General features: G+C 35.3%; 1 protein-coding gene across 7 annotated transcripts in view; it reads right to left on the bottom strand.

The window, feature by feature from the left end:
- ZPBP (zona pellucida binding protein) overlaps positions 1-20,099 on the bottom strand; it is a 92,548-nt gene that overhangs the window by 5,229 nt on the left and 67,220 nt on the right. For 3 of the 7 annotated variants that reach the window (XR_014139442.1, XR_014139440.1, XR_014139445.1), the window contains 2 exons: positions 6,186-6,300; positions 1,885-5,342 (listed from right to left, as the gene is read on the bottom strand). The exons of 3 other annotated variants lie outside the window; for them this stretch is intronic. The gene's annotated coding sequence lies outside the window, so the exon portion shown is untranslated. Of the gene's footprint in view, positions 1-1,884; positions 5,343-6,185; positions 6,301-20,099 lie in introns of those variants that run through there. One more of the 7 variants, XR_014139444.1, reaches the window with a different exon arrangement.

Here is a 20,099-nt window from a genome sequence, read left to right as displayed (position 1 = left end):
TTTTTTTAAAGATTTTTTATTTTATTTATTTGACAGAGAGAGACACAGCGAGAGAGGGAACACAAGCAGGGGGAGTGGGAGAGGGAGAAGCAGGCTCCCCGCAGAGCAGGGAGCCCGATGCGGGACTCGATCCCAGGACCCCGGGATCATGACCTGAGCCGAAGGCAGTCGCTTAACCAACTGAGCCACCCAGGCGCCCGCAGGTAAGCCTTTTCTAAAAAGAAAGAAAGAAGCAATAAGACTCATACTACATTATACAAACAAAAACTATGTACCAAAAACAATGTCCACAATGTTCAAAAACAAGTGGTAAGAACTCCAATTCTAACTTAGAATTAATCCATCTGCAGTAAAAGTGATAAAATCTGGAAAAAGCAGCACACACGATTTGACAAGCACTAAAGAGGTAGCAGAAGCAGGCAGATACTGAAGGCATGCTAACTCCTGAAAGAAGGGGAACTTTACTGGGTAAAATTATTGTTATATCACTGCAGTGGGCACTCACCAGTCTATGTGGCCCATGGGTGGGTAAAACTGAAGCAGAAATTCAGTCTCACTGGTTACAAAAAATAAAAGGACAGACTTTCAGGCCACCAGAAGATATGGAAAGTAATGGGAAAAATTCAGTGAAACAGAATCAGGAGCTCTAAAATCTGCATATAAACTCCACCCAGATAACTGGCTAATGTATAACCTTCACATGTGTCAATGATGCTGCAAGAAGCTCAGCAAAAAGCAAGAGTTGGAAGGCTGACTAAACCGAGATGATACCTATGCTGGGGGAGAGAGTTTAGATTTTGAATCTGGCATACTATTAAAACATAAATCAACAATCTTCAGAAGAAAAATAAACCAGAAGACTCTACATAGTACTATCCATAAAGTTTAGTATATCATAAACATTAGATTTTCAAAGACACAGAAAACTGTGACTCATAGTCAAGAGGAAAAAGATCAGTAGAAACAGATCCAAAATAACATAGATGTGGTAATTAGCTATAAAGACTTTATAGCAGCTAGCATAAATGTATCCAAGGACATATATTACCATAATAAGTAAGCAGATTGGAAAACTGCATCAGAGAAATGGACGCTCTAAAGCAAATAAAATTCTAGACACAAAACTAAAATATTAAAAAAAAAAAACCCTAGATCTGTTTAATAGCAAAATAATGACAAAAGTAGAATATGTCAGTAAATATGAAGATATAACAACAGAAATTGCCCATTCTGTAGAATAAAGAGAAACAAAAGTTTCAAAAAATGAATAGACAGTGATACTAGCAAAAATACTGGTAGCTCCAAAAGGCTGTCCCAACCAAAAAGATACGAAAAAAATCAAGCAAAACTCTCAGAGTTAACTCTGAAAGAACTCTGGAAAACAATCAACATACCGGAAATAATAATATGGCAGAAATAAGTCTTTTCCTATCTGTAATTACTTCAACATAAATGGATTAAATTCCACTATCAGAAGCTGGAGATTGACAGAATGAATAAATAAAACATGCTACAACTATATGCAATCTGAAGGAGACTCACTTTAGATCAAAAGAAACAAACAGGTTGAAAGTGAAAGAATGAAAAAAGATATTCCATGAAAATAGTAATGAAAAAAGAGCTGGGTTGATGTACTAATATACACCTAAACAGAATAGTAAAAAACTGTTATTAAGAGGAAAAGAAAGAAACTACATACTTACAAAAGGGTGAATTCACCAAGATATAACAATTATAAAAATATATAAAACAAACAATAGGTACACAAAATATATAAAGCAAACTGACAGAATTAAGGGAGAAATTGACAAAGCTTTACGGTAATCAAGATTTCATTACCTCACTTCAAATAGTGGATAGAATTTTTATTTATTTTTTTAAAGATTTTATTTATCTGACAGAGAGAGAGCAGGCACAAGTAAGCAGAGTGTCAGGCAGAGGGAGAGGGAGAAGCAGGGTCCCTGCTCCCAGGACCTTGGGATCATGACCTGAGCCAAAGGCGGATGCTTAACCAATTGAGCCACTCAGGCGCCCATGAAGAGAGTTTTTAGACAGAAGATCAGTGGAGGACTGACAACACAATAAACCAATTAAACGTAACGACATTCATAAAACACTCCACCCACAGTGATGGAATACCCATTTTTCTCAAGTGCACATGGAGTATTTCCTGGGATAGAGAATATTTTGGGCCAAAATACAGACCCTAAAAGACTGGCATACAAATTATTTATAATCGCAACACAATGAGGCTGGAAATCCATAACATAAGAAAAAGTGAAAAGTTCACAAATATGTGGAAATAAATTTTCTCTTGAAAGATCAAAAGGATAAAGAAAATATCAAAAGGGAAATTGGAAATGCAAAGTCGTTTCAACATTAGAAGATCAATCAATGCAAATTTCTATACTAACATAATAAAGGACAAAAACCATATGATTATTTCAAAAGTTGCAGATAAAAGTATAGGACAAAATACACTAACTATTCATGATTAAGGCTTCAGAAAACCCAAGACTGGTAGGGGACTGCTTCAAACTGGCAACAAGCATCTAAGAAGATCCTACTGTTGATACCATACTTGAAAGTGAAAGTTATTTATCTCTAATATTGGGAACAGGGCAGGAATATCTGTTTTTATTTCTACTCAACACTGCATTGGAGGAGCTAGCAAATGCAATAAAACAAGTAAAAGAAATAAAAGGCACAATTATAAGACAAAGAAGTAAAACTGCTATTACTTGCAGATGATATGTTTACTCATGTAAGAAAAATATAGAGTATACAAAATAATTTTGAGATCTAATCAGTGAATTAAACAGAGTCACATGATCCAGGTCAGTATTTCTGCCCGTGAATGCCACTGAACAAGCATCATTAAAGTCTCCCCTCCCACTGCTGTCATGACTAAGTCAAAGTCTCCCAAAGAGCCCAGATAACTGTGGAAGCTCTTCATCGGAGGTTTGGTCTTTGAAACAGCTGATGAGAGTCTGAGGAGCCACTGTGAGCACTGGGGAATGTTCATGGACTGTGTAGTACTGAGAGATCCAAACACAAAGCACTCGGGAGGTTTTGTTTGTCACGTATGCCACTGAAGAAGAGGTGGATGCAGCCATGAACGCAAGGTCACACAAGGTGAATGGAAGAGTAGTGGAACCAAAGTGAGCTGTCTCAAGAGAACATCTGCAAAGACCTGGTGCCTATGTAACTGTGAAGAAGATTTTTGTTGATGATATTAAAGAAGACACCGAAGAACATCACCTAAGAGATTCGGAAAAGTATGGGAAAATTGAAGTGATTGAAATCATGATTAAGACAGCGGCCAGAGAGGCCTTGCTTTTGTAATATTTGATAACCATGACTCCGTAGACAAGATTATCATTCAGAAATACCCTACTGTGAAGGCCACAACTGTGAAGTAAGAAAAGCCCTATCTAAGTGAAAGATGACTAGGGCTGCATCCAGCCGAAGAGGTCGATGTGGGTCTGGAAACTTTGGTGGTAGTTACGGAGGAACTTCAGTAAGTGAGATGGCTTTGGTGGCAGTCAAGGTGGTGGTGGATATGGAACCAGTGGGGATGGTTATCATGGACATGGTAATGATGGAAGCTATTCTGGAGGCGAGGAAGGCTACAATGATTCTATCAACTACAACAATCAATCTTCTCATTTTGGACCCAAGAAACAATGGAAATTTTGGAGGCAGAAGCTCTAGCCCCTAAGGTGGTAGAGGCCAATGTTCTGACAAACCACCACACAACAAAGGTGGCTGTGGTGGTTCCAGCAGAAACAGGAGCTATGACAGTGGCAGAAGATTTTAATTAATGCCAGGAAAGAAAGCTGAGCAGGAGAGGAGAGCCAGAGAAGTGACAGGGAGAGCTACAGGTTACAAGAGATTTATGAACTCAGCCAAGCACACTGGTGGCAGGTCCTAGCTGCCACAAAGACATGTTTTAGACAATACTCACATGCATGGACAAAAACTCGAGGACTGTATTTGTGATGAACTGTATAACAGGTTAGTTTAGTTTCTATTCTATGGAGAGTGTAAAGCATTCCAACGATGGGTTTTAATGTGGATTTTTTTTTTTTTTGCACCCATGCTACTGATTGCTAAATTTAACAGTCTGATCATGATGCTGAATGAATGTGTCTTTGTAAAAATGTAGCTTAAACTCGGTCTACTCTGAAGCCATTCTGGTAAGCTACCCCAACAATGTGAAGTTAGAATTCCTTCAAGATGATTCCAGGTTGCATTCGAAATTTATATACAACCTGCCTGGGCACAGAAGCCACGTCTCCAGAAACACTGATATAGTTGAACTGACACAGTAAGTTAGTTGTGACCTGGAGTTCACCATTAAAAGATCACTCAAGCAAAGTCAAAGAGTTTATTTGGTTATTAATATGATTGCTGGCATATCCTATATAACATATCTAAATTGTATTATCAGATAAAATTATAAATGGGAATAAAGCCTGTGTATCATACAGTATCATGTGCAATCAATACATGATTTAATATCCTCTTCAAAAAAAATTAGCTGCACTCTTGGGATGCCTGGGGGGCTCAGTCAGTTAAGCGTCTGCCTTTGGCTCGGGTCATGATCCTAGGGTCCTGGGATCGAGTCCCACATCGGGCTCCTTGCTCAGCAGGAAGCCTGCTTCTCCCTCCGCCTGCTGTTTCCCCTGTTTGTGCTCGCTTGCTCTCTCTCGCCCTCTCTCTGACAGATAAATAAAATCTTTGGAAAAAAATAATAAAACACTTCAAAATTCTCCTTTAAAAAAAATTAACTGCACTCTTATATGCTAACTGGAAAATTAAATCATTAAAAACAATTCCATTTACATTCCAAATTATTAAAAACAAGAGCAAAAAACCCTCTACCATCCTTCAGAATAAATCCAAGAAAAATATGCGGACTACAAAACATCCTTGAGACAAATTTAAAATAATTTACACAGACGATGGATAACCATGTTCACTGTCAGAAGACTATGTGTTTGGGATGACAATTATTATCAATTTTGTCTCTAGAATCAATGCAATCTATTCAAACCACAGCAGGCTTGTTTGTAGAAATTGGCATGCTAATTCTAAACTGTATATGGTAATTCAAAAAGCAGAATAATCAAGGCAATTTTTTAAATGTAGTGTAATAGTTACTATGAAGTTCCAGCAATCAACACTTTGGTATTGCTGAAATAAAAGATATGGATGGATGGAGCAAAATCAAGCCTACACAAGAATAGTCTGCTGAATTTCGACAAGAGGTACCAGGACATTTTAATGGAGAAAGAGAAGTTTTCAACAAATCGTGCTAGATCACCAGGACAGGGTATCTGTATGGTAAAAAAAAAAAAAAAAAAAAAAAGATCATCAACCCTTACCTTGTACCAAATAGACAAATTAACTCAAATGAACCACAGACCTAAATGTACAACCCAAAAGTACTAAATGAAAATCACAGGAGAAAATCTTTGTGATCTTAGAATATGCAAAGGTTTATTAGAACACAAAAACACATGAACCACAGGATAAAAAATTAGTAAATTGGACTTCAGTATTTTTGTCTGAAAACAAAAAAGTAGGCCACAGTCTGGGAGAATACATTCAAGCACATACAGGTTCCCCTCACTATCTGAAAGCACAGCATTCCTAGGAAACATGTTGGAAGCTGAAATGGCACAAAGCAAAGAAGCAACTACCACTTCATAGAAGTGGAAATCCTCTCGGATTTTCTTTAATGAAAACTAAGGTAGGTCTTTCATAAAAGTAAAGTGGCATGAAGTGAAACTTCAGATAGTGGGGAAAACCTGTATATTGGAAAGTGACTTTTGTCTATACTATATTAAGAACTCTTACAACTCAGTAAGACAAAGAACCACTTAAAAAAATGGGAAAGATATTTAAACATATATTGTGCAAATGAAATACCAATATCCAATAGGAACTTGAAAATATCTTTTTAAAAGGAAATTTAAAATTAAAACCACAATGAGATATCACTACACACACACACACACTGAAAGTGCTAAAATTAAAAAAGAGTGACCATACTATGCTTTGGAAAGGATTTAGAATAACTAGAACTCCCCAACTTTGCTGGTAGAACATGAAATTGTACAGCCTTAAGAAAATAATTTGGCTTTTTTTTTTTTTTATAAAGTTAAACATACACTTACCGTATGACCCAGCAATCGCAGTCATAGGTATTTTCCCAGGAGAACTGAAAACATATGTCCACACAAAGACTTGTACAGGAATGTTCATAGCAGCTTTATTTGTAATGGCCTAAAACTGGAAACAACCCAAATGTCCATCATCAGGTGAATGGATAAACAAAATGTGGTATATCCATACAACGGAATACTACTCAGCAATAAAGAACAAACTATTAATACATACAATAACACTGGTGAATCTCAAAATCATTCTGCTGAGTGTAAGTATTCAAACATTATATACTGCATGACTCCACTTATAGAAAGTTATAAAAATGCATGACACAAGGTATATCAGTACTTGTTTGGGAATGAATGTGGAAGTACTATCAATTACAAAAGGGCATAAGCAAAATTCAGCATTGTGGCAAAGATCATTTTCTTGATTGTAGTGATAGTTTCATGGATATATGCATGTCCAAGTCATTAAACTGTATAATTTTAAAATGAGAAGTTAATCATAAATCAGTGTTGAGCCCAAACAAAGCAAATTACAGAAGTTAAGGAAGACAATGTGTATTCATGCAAACCAATACTGTCATTATTGATTACTGCAATAAAAAAGTTAAAAGTCAAACATCCTGACTTGGGAATACCAAATTCTGATAACAGATATATCTGAGCCAAAAGGAAAGACAATGGACTGTGGAGGCCTAATTTATAGGAGGTTTCAGCTGTTTTGTATTTAAATTGCTTTAAATCTTACAATATGAAGTGACAATATAAAATGTTTTGAATAGATGACATACTTGTTTATTTGCTGGAATGATATATGTAACATACTTCTTTACAATATCATTTTCTGTATTTCTAAATGTTTGAAATATACCATTATAAAAAAGAGATTTGTTTCCAAACAGCCATAATAAATCTCTGCCACACACACACACACCTTCCACCCAAAAGCAAAACCAAACAAAAATAAATGTGTGGGTACAGATAGCGTCAATGAAGAATTAAACACGAGAAAATTATATAAATTTTACCCAAACTATTCAGAGAAAGCAAGAAGAGGGAATGATTGTGATTCATTTTTTAAACAGCAGTGCCCTAATACTAAAATTTTATATTTACAAAAGTAGACTGAAGTCTCTCATGATTATAGATACAAAAATCCTAACTGTTAGCATATAAAACCCAGTGATACATAGAAGTTATAAATGATCACTTGTAGTTTACATTAGCTTATGCAAGGTCAGTTCGACCTCTGTGTATCCATCAATGCATCATAAAATATAACAGATAAAAATATATAGGATTATCTCAACAGTGTGTAAAAAACATGACAAAACTCAATCTCGTTCATAATCAAAAATAAAAATAAATAGGGAATAGAAGACAATCTCCTTCATCAATCAATGGCACCTCTGAAAAGCCTCCAACTAGTATCATACCTAATTGGGAAAGCCTGTGGGTCATGACAAGGGGAAGAGGAAAAAGAGGCCAACTCCCACCACTTCTGTTGAGCCCTTTTCTGAACGTGCCAGCCAGACCCACAAGGCAATAAAAACAAAGGGGATGGAAACTAATTTAAAAAGTGAGACTGTCTTTATTCTTATGTGACATGATTAAGTATGAAAAAAAATCCTAAAATAAAAAACTCAGCACAGTAACTGTGTTTATCAAGGCCACATTAGACAAAGTTAGTATTTCTAGAAGAAAATAGGAAAAATGCTTTATGAATTTGGGGTGAACAGAAATTTCCTATTTAACACAATTTAACACAATATCTTTGGGCCATTAAGAAAAAAATTGAGAAACTTAGTTTTATCAAAATTAGAACTTCTGATACTTGAAAGATACCATTCAGAAAGCTGACAGAGAATATACATGGACTTATTTCCAGAAAATATAAATAAACCTTTATAAGTCAATGTTTAGAAGAAAAATAACCTGATAAAAGGGAAGAGGAAAATATCTGAATAACAATTCACAAAAGAATATGTATGAGTGCTCACAGAGAACATAAGAAGATGCTGGGTACCGTTAATTGTATGGTAACTGTAAAATATACTACAAATGAGATAGTACTATACTCCGATTGAGATGGTTAAAATGTGAAAAATGGACAATATCAAGACTGCAAGAATGTGAAACAAGTAGAAATCTCATACATTGCTGGTGGGTGTGAAAATCATCCAACCAAAACTCTATAAACCTTGGGAGTTTCTTAACAGGTTACACATACCTTACCATATTACCCTACACCTTAACACTCATGTAATTTTACCCAAGAGAAAAATATGTAACTCCACACAAAAACTCACACAGAAATGTTCATACAAGCTTTATTCACAATAGCCAAAACTAGAAACAACCCAAATGTCTATGAAGAGTTGAATGTATGAATAGTTACATTTATGAAGTAGTTGTGAGTGATTATGAAGTGGCGTAAGGGAACAATCAGGGAAATAGAAATTTCTTTATTTTCATAGTGGTATTGGTTAAATCATGAATAGACATGTCAGAACTCACTGAACTGTGCAATTTAAATGTTTACACTAAAATTAAAATGTGTGCATTTATGACACCTTAATAAAGTTGATTAAAAAATATTTTCCTGAGGCGCCCAAGCGGCTCCGTTTGTTAAGTGTCTGACTCTTGATTTGGGCTCAAGTCATGATCTCAGGGTTGTGAGATCGTGTCCTGCATCAGTCCCCACGCTGGGCGCGGAGCCTGCTTGAGATTCTCTCTCTCCCTCTACCCCTCCCACCTGCTCGTGAACTCTCTCTCTCTCAAATATATATATATTCCCCACAAATAAAGCTCCCAGCCCAAATAGTTTCATTGGTGAATTCTATGAAATACTTGAGGAAAAAATACTATTATTACATATACATACATGAACATATGTATCATATATACACACATTTATATACATAATACATATGTATCATATATATGTATATATATATATGATTTTTCAGAATACATAGAAAGAACATTGCCAATTTGTTTTTAATGGCTGGCATATTCATGACTGCTAAAACTGAGAAAGAAATTATAATAAGATCCATAATATAAATCATACAATTCCTTAAAATATTAGCACATTAAATCCAACAATATGTAATGATGAAGTGGAGTTTGCCCAAGGAATGTAAAGTTCAATAAATATTTTTAAAGATTAAATATAATTCATTGTTTTATTTTAATGCAGAAAAGCAGTTGACAAAATCCAATTCTCATCCATAATAACTCATAAACTAAGATTAAATAGGAATTTCTTAATCTGATAAAGGACATGTAAAAAACAAACCATACAGCTAGCATTATTACTTCAAGGTGAAATGCTACATATTTTCTTTCTAAGATTAGAAACAAGATAAGTATATTTACTCTCATAATTTATATTAAATATTTACTCAAGGCCCCTGCAACAGGAAAGAAGAAACGGGGTACAAAGATCGACAGGCATAAGTTAATACTTTATTTGCTAACCCATATGATTGTTTACATAGCAAATCAGAGGGGTCTATAAATTATCTGCTATAAATAAGTTTAGTAGGTCATAGGAAATAAATCCTACATACAAAATAAATTTATATTTGTTTTTTAACAAACAATTGAAAATTAAATTAAAAAATCCAATTTAAAAGAGAGTAAAAAATGTGTAAGGCATTCTCACCAAAAATGACAAAATACTGATGAGAAATTTAAGAAGCCCTAAAGAAACAGATACCTTCACACTGGTTTCCATAATAGCTATAGCAATGCACATTCCTGCCAAGAGTACACAAGAGTCTCTTTTTTCCACATCCTCACCAACACTTGCTATCTCTTGTATTCTTGTCTTATTGATAATAACGTGATGATATCTCATTGTGGTTTTGATTTTCATTTCCCTGGTGATTAGTGATTTTGAGTACCTTTCCATATACCTGTTGGCCATCGGCATGTCTTCTGGAGAAATGTCTATTCAGGTCATTTGCCTGTTTTTTAATTGGATTACTTGTTTTTATGCTATTGAGTTGTAGGAGTTCCTTACATATTTGGGGGATTAAGCCCTTATCAGATACATGGTTTGCAAATATTTAGTCAAAATATGGAAACAACCTAAATGCCCATCCACGAATAAAAGAATAAAGAAAATGTGATTTATATATACAATGGAATATTATCCAGCCTTAACAAAGAAGGAAATTCTGCCATTCATGTCAACGTGGATGAACCTGGAAGACATTATGCTAAGTGAAATAAAGCAGACACAGCAAGACAAATACTGCATGATTTCACTTACATGCAGAATCTAAAATAGTCAAACTCAAAGGAGCAGACGGTAGAATGGTGGTTGCCAGGGGCTGGTAGGAGGGAGAAATGATGACATATTATAGTTTCAGTTATGCAGGATGAATTAATTTCTAGAGATCAAAATACAGCAATGTAACTATAATTAATAATATTGAATTGCATACTTGAAATTTACTGAAGGGATAGATAGTAAGTGATCTCACACACACACAAATGGTACCTGTGTGAGATAATGGGAGGTGATGGATATGTTAATTAGCTTGACTGTGGCGATTATTTCACAGTGTACACATATATTAAAACATCAAGTTGTATGTCTTATATACAATTTTGTCATTTATACCACGATAATGATGAAAAAATAAAATAGCTCATGAATACAAAGCCACATTCTCTCCAAGTCATAATTCTATCAGGCTTACTAAAAATAGAAATTGGCCACGCTGATTCTAAAATGTATATGGAGGGGCGCCTGGGTGGCTCAGTCAGTTAAGCGGCTGCCTTCGTCTCAGGTCATGATCCCAGGGCCCTGGGATCGAGTTCCGCATCGGGCTCCCTGCTCAGCAGAGAGCCTGCTTCTCCCTTTCCCTCTGCCTGCCACTCTGCCTACTTGTGCTATCTCTCTGTCAAATAAAGAAATTTAAAAAAATCTTTAAAAAAAATAAAAATAAAAATAAAATAAAATGTATATGGAAATACAAAGGACTTTTCCAAAGGTGGCAAACACAATATATCCCATCCTAAACATTCTTAAATTGCGACTTCATTGAGCAGTAGAGTCTGTGTCACCTCCCTCTGAACTTGAGTAGACCTTTGTGAGTATGGCAAAAGTGACACAAGGTGACTTCTGAGGCTAGTCATAAAACACACAGCTTTCCATTGTCTTTGTAGGACATGAGCTTTTAGATTCCATTGCCATACTATGAAGTAATAGTCCCCGGTGCTAATGTAGAGCTGGTTTTAGTGCATATTACCATGAGTCAGTATGGAAACCCTCATGAATGATAGGCATATGGCCAGAGTCAAGAGAAAATTGTTACTATAGCAGGGAATAATTAGCCTAGACTGAACTCTGGTTCAGCCTCATAAACCTTAAAAGCAAGATCAGAAATGGTCAGTTTCCAAACAACTTATCTGTGTGTGCCAGAACAAAATTCACTAATAAAAAAACCCCACAGAAATACAAAAATATTCAACAAGCAACAAGACATGCATAATGTCTGGCATTCAGTGAAAAATCAACTATATGAGAGGCAAGAAAATATGACTCATAATAAAAACAAAAATAAATTAATTGCCCTCTCCTCTGAACAACCATGTGAGAACCAGTAGAAAACAACATTAAAACAATTAATATAACAGTATTCCAAGAAGTTCAAAACTTAATACATGGAAGATTAAAAAGCGTTTAAGTTATCTGGAGGTTAAAACCAAGATGTGTGGATGGGTTAGCCTGGTGATGGGTATTAAAGAGGGCACGTTTCATGGACCACTGGGCGTTATACGCAAACAATGAATCATGGAACACTACATCAAAAACTAATAATGTAATGTACAGTGATTAACATAATAAAAAAAAAACAAAAACAAGATGTGTGAGATGAAAAAGTACACGGGGTAAGCTTAATGGTCTCTGCAACTCTGCCAAAGAAAATATGAGTAAGTGTGAAGAGATGACAATAGGAACTCCAAAATAAAACACACAGAAAACTTCCTCTATGAAGAGATCAACAAAAAGCTGTGAGAACTTTAACCATCAGGAAATGACAGATGTTGGCGAGGATGCAGAGAAAGGGGACCCCTTTTACTCCATTGGTGGGAATGAAACCTGGTGCAGCCACTCTGGAGAACAGTTAGGAGGTTCCTCAAGAAGTTAAAAATAGAGCTACCCTATGACCCAGCAATTGCACTACTAGGTATTTACCCCAAAGATACAAATGAAGTGATCTAAAAGGGGTACCTACACCCTGATGTTCATAGCAGCAATGTCCACAATAGCCAAACTGTGGAAAGAACTCAACTGTCCACTGGCGGATGAACAGATAAAGAAGATGTGGTACACACACACACACACACACACACACACACACAGGAATATTACTCAGCCATCAAAAAGAATGAAATCTTACCATTTGCAATGACATGGATGGAACTGGAGAGTATTACGCTAAGTGAAATAAGTCAGTCAGAGAAAGACAATTATCATATGGTTTCATTCCTATGTGGAATTTAAAAAACAAAACAGAGGATTATAGGGGAAGGGGGAGAATAAAATAAGACAAAATCAGAGAGGGAGACAAACCATAAGAGACTCTTAACTCTAGGAAACAAACTGAGGACTGCTGAAGGGGAGGTTGGTGGGGGGATGTGGTAACTGGGTAATGGACATTAAGGAGGGCACGTGCTGTAATGAGCACTGGGTGTTCTATGCAATTGATGAATAACTGAACTCTATATCTGAAACTAACGGTATGCTATATGTTAATTATTTGAATTCAAATAAAATAAGATAAAAAAAGCTGTGAGAAAATGTCAGTCAAGCTCACAGGCTTTTAACTGGAATCTCTAAAGGAGAAGGGGTTAATAAAAACTATTTGAATAAATAAAGCAGAACAATTTTCTGAATTTGAAGAGCACCGAGTGTCCACAGATCCAACAACCTCAAAGCCCGACTCCAAGCACAAGAATCACGAAGAAAACTGCACCGAGGTCCATGACATGTATGTTCCTCACAAGCAAGGATAAAGAGAAACTCTTTAAAGGATCCTCAGAAAAACAGAGATGACAGCAGACTTCCCATTGGAAGCAATTCAAGTTAGAACACAAGGGGCAACACTGGAAAATGTAGAAAGAACAGAAAAACTGTCAACCTAGATTTCCATATTCAGTAAACGAAATAGCTCAAATGAAGAAAAAGAAAGATTTGTTTCAGAAATTAAGAAGATGAAGTGTTTTCAGTAGCAGAGTCACACCAGAATAAATAAATAAAATCCTTCAGGTCACTGTTAAACAACTGCAGATAGACGTGGGTCTACCTAAAGAATGAACACCACTAGAAATGGTAATTACATGGATAAATACATGAGATTTTCTTATTATTTACATCCCCATAAAAGATAATCAGCTAATAAAAATAATAACAATGTGGTGTGAGATTTGTGATATACATAAAACTAAAGTGGATGTTGGGGCCCAGTCAGTTAAGCATCCAACTCTTGATTTTGGCTCAGGTCATGATCTCAGGGTCAGGAGATCGAACCTGCATCAGGTCCCATGCTCAGCAGGGCATCTGCTTAGGAATCTCTCTCCCTCTCCCTCTGCCCTGCCCTGTACACTGGTGCATGTGTGCTTTCTCTCTCTCTCACACGCGCACACACACGCACTCTCTAAAATAAATAAATTAATTAAAAAAAAAAAACACCCAAAATGGATGTCAAGAGTAGCACAAAGGTCAAGAGAAGAGAAATGGAATTATACTATGTAAGATGGTTACAGTTTATGTGAAATGGTATAGTATTAAAGGTATACTGCAATAAATTAATGATATACATTACAAGCCTAAGCAACCTCTAAAATAAAAACACACAGACCTGTACTTAATAAGTAAACAGCAAGATTAATGCAATCATAAACGATGTTCAATTGATTTAATCAAACGAAGAAAAATAGAAAAAAAAAAAAGGAAAAATAAGATGGGAAAGAGAAAACAGTGAGATGATACCCTTAAACCTAACAATACCTATTGTCACATTAAATTGGGTTTAAAGATCCCAAATAAAAGGTAGATATTGTCAAATTAGATGTTTTTCTATGTTGCCTAAATAAATACATCTTAATTACAGAGACAAATTTAAAGTAAGGAAATAGTAAATGATATAGCACAGCATGTGTAATGGTCAGTTTTATGTGTCAACTTGGCTAAGTACTACTTGCTAGTTATTCAGTCAAATGCTCATCTCCGCATTGCTGTTAAGGTACTGTGTAGATGTGGTTAACATTTACAGTCAGTTGACTTTACTGAAGGTGATACCCTGGTGGGACTGATCTACTCAGTTAAAAGGCCTAGGAGCAGAACTGAGGCTCCCCTTTCCAGCGGGCCCGCCCTGTGGACTTTGAAATTGTTTAGCTAGCTATCAAAATCACATAAGCCAATTTCTTACAATAAATCTCTAAATATGTAATATATATCTTACTGATTTTATTCTCTGGTGGAAACTTAACTGATAAACCATATTAACACTAATTAGAAGAAATCTTTATTACTTATTTGGCAATGTTAACATTAGGCAAACTACTAGTCAGAGGAAAGACCATTATAAGGAATTATTTTATAATGATAAGGTTGTTAACATAAACAGTTTAGGAGGATATAATACCCTTAACCATTTATGCACCAAATAGCAGAACTTCAAAAGAAGTGAAAAAAAAAAACAGTGAGGGAACTATAAAAAGAAATACATAATTCAATCACTTTAGTAAGAAAGGTAAATACTCCTCTCTAAATAATTAATAAAAAAATAGAAAATCAGTAAGGATATAGGAAATTCAAATAACATCAACAACCAAACTGATGTATTTGCTATTTAAAGAAGAACATTCTACCCAATGAGGGAAAAATACATATTTTTTTTTAAGATTTGATTTATTTATTTGACAGAGACAGAGAGAGAGAGAATGAGCAGGGGGAGAGGAAGAAGCAGACTCTCTGCTGAGCCCGATGCGCGGCTCAATCCCAGGACCCTGAGATCATGACCTCAGCCGAAGGCAGATGCTTAACCAACTGAGCCACCAAGGCATCCCATCTCATCATGTACATGAGATCCTACATATGACTATCAGCTAATTTCTCAGCAGAAATCTCTTAGGCCAGAAGAAAGTGGCATGATATACTTAAAGAGCTGAAAGAAAAAAAAATGTCACCTGAAAATGCTATATCTGGTAATAATGCCCTTCAAAAATGAGGCAGAAATTAAGCTATTCTCAGATAAAGAAAAGCTGCGGGAGTTCATTACCACTACACCTGCCCTAAAGGAAATGTTAAAGGGAGTCCTGCTGGTAGAAATGAAAGAATGCTAGATAGTAACTCAAAGCCAGGTGACCATTCAAGATCTTTGGTAAAGGTAAATACATAAGGAGTATAAATGTGGGTATTATTACTATTTTGATTTGTAATCACTTTTTTATTTTCCAAAGGATTTAGGAGACAAATGCATAAAAATAATTATAATCTCTGTTTTGGGGCACACAATTTGGGACACAAATAATTTAAGGGGGGTGTAGAGCTTTTATAGTTGAATAAATTTAAGTTGGTATCAGTTAAAATTAGACTGTTATAAACGTTAGGTTGTCATATGTCATCCCTATTGTAACCACAGAGAAAACAGCTTTGCTATACATACAAAGGAAATAAGGGAATCAAAAAGTGTCACTATAATAAATCAACTAAACAGAAAAGAAGGTATGAATGGAAGATATAAGGAACAAAAAAGTTTTAAGAAATACAGAAAACAAATCTTAAAAAAACTGAAGTCCTTCCTTATAAGTAATAACTTTAAATGTAAGTGGATTAACCTCTTTAATCAAAAGATAGATACCGACAGAGTAGATAATAAAAAATGATGTGACTTCAATGTTATCCATGAGAGACCCAAATGGACCTAAGATGCGGACAGGCTCAAAGTGAAAAAAACAGAAAAAGTTACAATGTGCAAATAATAACCAAAAGAGAGTTGGGGTGGATATCCTAGTATCAGACAAGATGGACTTCCAGACAAAAACTGTTACAAAATAAAAGGATGGGACATTACATATTGATGAAAGACAATTCAGTTCATCATGAAGATACAACAATTATAAACATATATGCACTGCACCTAACAAGAGTCCCAAAATATATAAAGCAAAATGACAGAATTGAAGGGAAAAAGAGTTATACAAAATAGTGACTTGAAAACCCCACTTTTAATAGTAACTAAACAAAACATCAATACGGGGCTTGAACAAAACTATAAACCAACAGGACTTAAGAGACATACACAGAAGCCTGCACCAGAATAGCTAAATACACATTTTAATCAATTGCACATAGGACATTCTCCAGGACAGACCATATGTTGGGTGACAAAAAAAGTCTTAATACATTTTAAAAGATTGAAATCAATGAAGTATCTTTTCTGGTCCCAACAGAATAAAGCCAGAAATGAGTAAATTAAGAACACTGGAAAATTCACAAATACCTGGAAATCAAACAATATATTATTAAAATGTATCGATTAATAAACACAAAGGAAATAAATACCATGAGACAAATAAAAATGAAAACACAATATACCAAAATTTATGGGATACAGGAAAATACGGGCTAAGAGTGTTACTTATAACCCCTAACACATACAACGAAAAAGAAGCAGGATCTCAAATTAATAAACTAGCTTAAGGAACTAGGAAAAGTGGAACAAAACTGAGCACAAAGTCAGCAGAACGAAGGAAATAATAAAGCTTAAAGGTGAGGTTAATACATATACACATATTACATATTATACAATAGAAAAAATCAAAAAAAGATCCCCAAAATTGACCACTTCAGGTAGACTAAGATTGAATGAGAGAAGACTCAAAACACTAAAATCACAATATTAGTGAATGTAGGAACATTACTACTGATTTTACACATTATACAAATCATATTATGAATAATATTACAGCAACAAACTGAATAACCTAGATGAAATGGGCAAATTTCTAGAAACACATAATCCACTAAAAATGACACATGAAGAATTAAAAAATCCAAATAGACCTATAACTGGTAAAACAGTGGATCAAAAATCTGCCCCTAAGGAATAGCCTAGGATCAGATGGCTTCACTGGTGAATTCTACCAAAGTCTAAACAAGAAGTAACACAAATTCTTTTTTCAAACTCATCCAAAGTTTGCAGATGAGGGAAGACCTCCTAATTCTATAAGGCTAGCATTACCCTGATATCAAAGCCAGACAAAGACACTACAAGAAAAATACAGTCCAATATCCCTTATGAGTACAGATGCAAAAGTTCTCAACAAAATACAAGGAACCAAACTCAGCAACATATTAAAGGACTATACACCATGACCAAGTGGGTTTTATTCCCAGAATGCAAGAATGATTCAATATATGAAAACTTAATGTAATACACCAAATTAACAGAATAAAGGGAGGAAAAAACCCAACACATGCTCATCTCAACAGATACAGAAAAGAATATTTTCCCAATGTCAACATTCATTCATGACAAAAATAATCAACTATGAATGGAAGAAAAGTTCCTAAAACACGTTGAAGGCCATACATGAAAGACTCACAGCTAATATCATATTCAACAATGAAAGACTGAAGCTTCCCTCCCCCAGATCAAAATCAACACGGAAATCCACATTTGCCATTAATACTCAACATACTGGAAGTTCTAGACACAGTAATCTGGTAAGAAAAAGAAACAAAAGGAATCCAATTGAAAGTGAAGAATAAAATTATTTCTGTTCACAGATATGATCTTATGACTCTGAAAAAAAAAAACCCTATGAATCCAATAAACAAATTCAGCAAAGTTGCACCATATTAAGTCAATATACTCAGTCACATTTCTAAAATCAGCAATGAACAATTCAAGAGGAAATTTTAAAAATCATTTACAATAGCATCAGAAAGAATAAAATGTTCAGAAATAAATTTAAGCAAGGAGGTAGAAGACCTGTACAATGACAACTACACAACATTGATGAAAGTAATTAAAGAAGACATAAATAATTGGAAAGACATCTGTATTAATTGGACTAGATGACTTAATATCATTAAGGTAAAAATTCTAATACTATTCAAAGCAATCTATAGATTCAATGCAATCCCTATCAGATAAAATTCCAATTGTGTGGTTTTTTTCAGAACAAAACAAAACAAAACAAACACCATCCTAAAATCCATATAGAAACTCAAGTATCTACAAGCAACTAGAAAGTCTTGAAAAAGAAAGAGGAAATTGGAGGAATCACACTTCCTGATTTCAAAACTTATTACAAAGTTGGGGCATCTGGGTGGCTCATTTGGTTAAGTGTCCGACTCTTGATTTAGGTTCGGGTCATGATCTCCGAGTCGTGGGATGCAGGCCCGTGTTGGGCTCCACACTGGGATCTGTGCTGTGTGTAGAGCCTGCTTGGGAGTCTCTCCCTTAGCCCCTCCCCTGCTCTCTTTAAAAAAACAAAAACAAACAAATACCTTATTACAAAGCTACAGTTATCAAAACAGTGTGGCATAAACACAGACATAGAGACCAATGGAACAGAAGAGAAATCCCAGAAACAAACCTTCCCATACACGGTCAACTGATGTTTAGCAAGAAAGCCAAGACCACTCCATGGGTAAAGTACAGTTTTTTTAAACAAATGATTCTGGGAAACTGAATATCCACATGCAAGTGAGTGAAGCTGGACCCTTACCTTACACCATCTACAAAATCAATTCCCAGAGGCCCCACCACCACACTGGGGATTAGGTTTCAGCCTCTGAATTTTGGGGGGGATACAAACATTCAGTCTACAGCAATAAGTTTGGTGAACAGTATCCCGAAAAGCTCTGTATATTTTTCTAACTTTTCTGAAGTCTACTATTACATCAAAATAAAAAGTTCTAAAACTATCAAGCACCTAGATATAAACAGAAGTAAAATATTTATAAGACCTCTGAGAACAATTATAATTGGGACACATTTAAATAAAGATGTAAAGGAAGACTTTTTTAAATGAAGATGCACAAACACATATCCATAAGCACACAGGCATGCACACACGCACATTAATTAACTGGAAGATACAATATTGGTAGTGTGGCCACTCTCCCAAACAGATTTACAGGTTCAGTGAAGTCACAATCGAAATCCAATAGCCATTTTTGTAGAACTTGACAAAGTGACTGAAAAATTTAAGTGGAGAGGCAATGCCTCATAATGCGCAAGTACGTGCCTTATCAGAAATCAAAACTCTGAAGTTACACTAATTGGTGAAGAGATAGATCAGCATTACAATGAAAAAAGAGAGTGCTCAGAAACATATCTACCTATACAAATACAAGTGAGCACTGAGTAAAGCATGAACTTTTCAAGGAATGGGCCTGAGAAGCTAGGCATTCTATATGAAACAAAACCAGACTGCAACTTTACATAATACAAAACAATCCAACAGAGAGAAGCCATACCACCTACTCTTGCTTAAATATGAGTCACACTTCATTCCTTCCATCCTCCTCAAGCTCGTACAACACATGAATAATTTTTTTTTCTTGTGCCTCTTAAACATGCTAAATCTACCCATGTTCTCTATGGCCATGGCCAGTAGTGAGTTATTAAGCATGCTATGCTAAGTCTGGCCTTTGTATGAGTTTTCTCTCTGCCAGGAAAACTCAGTTCACAGATCTCTGCATGACCTGCTTCTTACCACACAGGGCTCAACTCAAGAGTCCCTTTTTTTTTTTTTTTAATTTTTTTATTCTTATATTATCCCCATACATTACATCATTAGTTTTAGATGTAGTGTTCCATGATTCATTGTTTGTGCATAACACCCAGTGCTCCATGCAGAATGTGCCCTCCTCAA

The sequence above is a fragment of the Leptonychotes weddellii genome, chromosome 12 (genome assembly GCF_054177405.1).
Source record: "Leptonychotes weddellii isolate Sample4059 chromosome 12, ASM5417740v2, whole genome shotgun sequence".
Lineage (NCBI taxonomy): Eukaryota > Metazoa > Chordata > Mammalia > Carnivora > Phocidae > Leptonychotes > Leptonychotes weddellii.
This window is presented reverse-complemented; position numbering and strand designations above follow the sequence as displayed.